Source organism: Gobio gobio, assembly GCF_949357685.1.
Source record: "Gobio gobio genome assembly, chromosome: 19".
NCBI classification, from domain to species: Eukaryota; Metazoa; Chordata; class Actinopteri; order Cypriniformes; family Gobionidae; genus Gobio; species Gobio gobio.
In genome coordinates, this window is record NC_137112.1 from 7,046,681 (window position 1) to 7,051,680 (window position 5,000).

Here is a 5,000-nt window from a genome sequence, read left to right on the forward strand (position 1 = left end):
TTAACCACTCGGCCACCTCGTCACACGGCTGTCCATTAGCACGAAACTGGGCTCTGGTTTTTTTTGGCAGCCAAGTTTAGGATGATGATGTTAAAGTGGGTAGCAAGGTGCTTGAAACAGCCTTGCCGGGCACTCTCGAACACTAAAGACACCAAACGACGAGGATGGGATTCGAACCCACGCGTGCAGAGCACAATGGATTAGCAGTCCATCGCCTTAACCACTCGGCCACCTCGTCACACGGCTGCCTTGATGTTAAAGTGGGTAGCAAGGTGCTTCAAACAGCCTTGCCGGGCACTCTCAAACACTAAAGACACCAAACGACGAGGATGGGATTCGAACCCACGCGTGCAGAGCACAATGGATTAGCAGTCCATCGCCTTAACCACTCGGCCACCTCGTCACACGGCTGCCTCTGTGCATATATGTTTCTTTTGTGTGCTGCTTTTGCTTTTTTGGAAAGAACCTAGAGACAACGCCTGAGTCTAGAAAAAGGTAGCATAGCTGGTATTGGACCTACCTCAGAATGTGTTTGCAGTGTCCTTGCACTCTTTATTATCCTACCCAACCTCGTAGGGGACTTGCTGAATCGATCACAAACTAAAAACATGTTCTTGGAGACTGAACTCTAAGACTCCGCCCCTTTGCTGCCAAGATACCCATAAATCTCAGCCCCCAGATTTACAGAAGCAGAGCACTTTTTTTGAGTGAAGAGAGGACAATGAAAAAATCTTTTTGTGCATTCCCCTCGCCTGTTTCGTAGACACACCATGCAGCCATCAGTGCCAAAAGCTGATTGCATAGTAGTTTAAAGCTTGATACCATCCTGTCGTTCCATGTCAAGATAGGGCCAGGGAAGATGTCGCGACCTTCACCAATATTCTTTCGCAGAGGCAATATTGTAGCCTATGAGGTTTATCCGAGGCGTGATCATTGCTAGTTGAAAACTTTACCCAATAACCCGCCAGGATGATTTGAAATACAGTCATCCACGGCAATTTTTGTCAGTCTCTTAGGAGACTCAATAACTTGTTGAAGCAAAGAGTTGTGCTGTTCTTGAGCTTGTAGAAGGCTGGCATAGTCGGGATTTGATCTTCTCTCGGCACGTGTTTGGAGTGTCTTTGTGTTCTTAATGTTCATATCCAAGTACCAGGGGGATTGTGGTATTGATCCTGACCACAACAATGTTTTCAGATATGAACACAAGCTTTTTTTGCAGCTATCATTAAAATGCGATTCAGTTTAAGCTCGCCATGACGTGTTGTAAACATTTGGATAGATGCAAGCGGCAACCGTGCGGTTGACCTGTTCACTAGGCTCTCTGTGACACAAAAGCCTTCAAACGGCGAAGATATTTAAACTTACGTGTGCAGAGCACAATGGATTAGCAGTCCATCATCCTGAACCACTAGACCACCTTGTCACACGGCTGCCTATTAGCACGAAACTGGACTGTGTTTTTTTTCTGCAGCTATGTTCAGGATGATGATGTTAAAATGGGTAGCAAGGTGCTTCAAACGGCCTTGCCGGGGTCTCTCGGACACTAAAGACATCAAACGACGAGGATGGGATTCGAACCCACGCGTGCAGAGCACAATGGATTAGCAGTCCATCGCCTTAACCACTCGGCCACCTCGTCTTACGGCCGCTAATAACACGAAACTGGGCTCTGGTTTTTTTTGGCAGCCAAGTTTAGGATGATGATGTTAAAGTGGGTAGCAAGGTGCTTTAAACAGCCTTGCTGGGCACTCTCGAACACTAAACACAAACGACGAGGATGGGATTCGAACCCACGCGTGCAGAGCACAATGAATTAGCAGTCCATCGCCTTAACCACTCGGCCACCTTGTCTTACAGCTGCCTATTAGCACGAAACTGGGCTCTGGTTTTTTTTGGCAGCCAAGTTTAGGATGATGATGTTAAAGTGGGTAGCAAGGTGCTTGAAACAGCCTTGCCGGGCACTCTCGAACACTAAAGACACCAAACGACGAGGATGGGATTCGAACCCACGCGTGCAGAGCACAATGGATTAGCAGTCCATCGCCTTAACCACTCGGCCACCTCGTCTTACGGCTGCCTATTAGCACGAAACTAAGCTCTCTTTTTTTTTGGCAGCCAAGTTTAGGATGACGATGTTAAAGTGGGTAGCAAGGTGCTTCAAACAGCCTTGCCGGGCACTCTCGAACACTAAAGACACCAAACGACGAGGATGGGATTCGAACCCACGCGTGCAGAGCACAATGGATTAGCAGTCCATCGCCTTAACCACTCGGCCACCTCGTCACACGGCTGCCTTTTAACACGAAACTGGGCTCTGTTTTTTTTTGGCAGCCAAGTTTAGGATGACGATGTTAAAGTGGGTAGCAAGGTGCTTCAAAAAGCCTTGCCGGGCACTCTCGAACACTAAAGACACCAAACGACGAGGATGGGATTTGAACACACGCGTGCAGAGCACAATGGATTAGCAGTCCATCGCCTTAACCACTCGGCCACCTCGTCTTACGGCCGCTAACAACACGAAACTGGGCTCTGGTTTTTTTTGGCAGCCAAGTTTAGGATGATGATGTTAATGTGGGTAGCAAGGTGCTTCAAACAGCCTTGCCGGGCACTCTCGAACACTAAAGACACCAAACGACGAGGATGGGATTCGAACCCACGCGTGCAGAGCACAATGGATTAGCAGTCCATCGCCTTAACCACTCGGTCACCTCGTCACACGGCTGTCCATTAGCACGAAACTGGGCTCTGGTTTTTTTTGGCAGCCAAGTTTAGGATGATGATGTTAAAGTGGGTAGCAAGGTGCTTCAAACAGCCTTGCCGGGCACTCTCAAACACTAAAGACACCAAACGACGAGGATGGGATTCGAACCCACGCGTGCAGAGCACAATGGATTAGCAGTCCATCGCCTTAACCACTCGGCCACCTCGTCTTACGGCTGCCTATTAGCACGAAACTAAGCTCTCTTTTTTTTTGGCAGCCAAGTTTAGGATGACTATGTTAAAGTGGGTAGCAAGGTGCTTCAAACAGCCTTGCCGGGCACTCTCGAACACTAAAGACACCAAACGACGAGGATGGGATTCGAACCCACGCGTGCAGAGCACAATGGATTAGCAGTCCATCGCCTTAACCACACGGCCACCTCGTCACACGGCTGCCTTTTAACACGAAACTGGGCTCTGTTTTTTTTTGGCAGCCAAGTTTAGGATGACGATGTTAAAGTGGGTAGCAAGGTGCTTCAAAAAGCCTTGCCGGGCACTCTCGAACACTAAAGACACCAAACGACGAGGATGGGATTCGAACACACGCGTGCAGAGCACAATGGATTAGCAGTCCATCGCCTTAACCACTCGGCCACCTCGTCTTACGGCCGCTAACAACACGAAACTGGGCTCTGGTTTTTTTTGGCAGCCAAGTTTAGGATGATGATGTTAATGTGGGTAGCAAGGTGCTTCAAACAGCCTTGCCGGGCACTCTCGAACACTAAAGACACCAAACGACGAGGATGGGATTCGAACCCACGCGTGCAGAGCACAATGGATTAGCAGTCCATCGCCTTAACCACTCGGTCACCTCGTCACACGGCTGTCCATTAGCACGAAACTGGGCTCTGGTTTTTTTTGGCAGCCAAGTTTAGGATGATGATGTTAAAGTGGGTAGCAAGGTGCTTCAAACAGCCTTGCCGGGCACTCTCAAACACTAAAGACACCAAACGACGAGGATGGGATTCGAACCCACGCGTGCAGAGCACAATGGATTAGCAGTCCATCGCCTTAACCACTCGGCCACCTCGTCACACGGCTGCCTCTGTGCATATATGTTTCTTTTGTGTGCTGCTTTTGCTTTTTTGGAAAGAACCTAGAGACAACGCCTGAGTCTAGAAAAAGGTAGCATAGCTGGTATTGGACCTACCTCAGAATGTGTTTGCAGTGTCCTTGCACTCTTTATTATCCTACCCAACCTCGTAGGGGACTTGCTGAATCGATCACAAACTAAAAACATGTTCTTGGAGACTGAACTCTAAGACTCCGCCCCTTTGCTGCCAAGATACCCATAATTCTCAGCCCCCAGATTTACAGAAGCAGAGCACTTTTTTTGAGTGAAGAGAGGACAATGAAAAAATCTTTTTGTGCATTCCCCTCGCCTGTTTCGTAGACACACCATGCAGCCATCAGTGCCAAAAGCTGATTGTATAGTAGTTTAAAGCTTGATACCATCCTGTCGTTCCATGTCAAGATAGGAGCAGGGAAGATGTCGCGACCTTCACCAATATTCTTTCGCAGAGGCAATATTGTAGCCTATGAGGTTTAACCGAGGCGTGATCATTGCTAGTTGAAAACTTTACCCAATACCCCGCCAGAATGATTTGAAATACAGTCATCCACGGCAATTTTTGTCAGTCTCTTAGGAGACTCAATAACTTGTTGAAGCAAAGAGTTGTGCTGTTCTTGAGCTTGTAGAAGGCTGGCATAGTCGGGATTTGATCTTCTCTCGGCACGTGTTTGGAGTGTCTTTGTGTTCTTAATGTTCATATCCAAGTACCAGGGGGATTGTGGTATTGATCCTGACCACAACAAGGTTTTCAGATATGAACACAAGCTTTTTTTGCTGCTATCATTAAAATGCGATTCAGTTTAAGCTCGCCATGACGTGTTGTAAACATTTGGATAGATGCAAGCGGCAACCGTGCGGTTGACCTGTTCACTAGGCTCTCTGTGACACAAAAGCCTTCAAACGGCGAAGATATTTAAACTTACGTGTGCAGAGCACAATGGATTAGCAGTCCATCATCCTGAACCACTAGACCACCTTGTCACACGGCTGCCTATTAGCACGAAACTGGACTGTGTTTTTTTTCTGCAGCTATGTTCAGGATGATGATGTTAAAGTGGGTGCTGAGCAGCAAGAAAATAGGCTGTGATGTTTTTTTGCAGCTTTTTCTAGGATGATGATGTTAAAATGGGTAGCAAGATGCTTCAAGCGGCCTTGCCGGGGTCTCTCG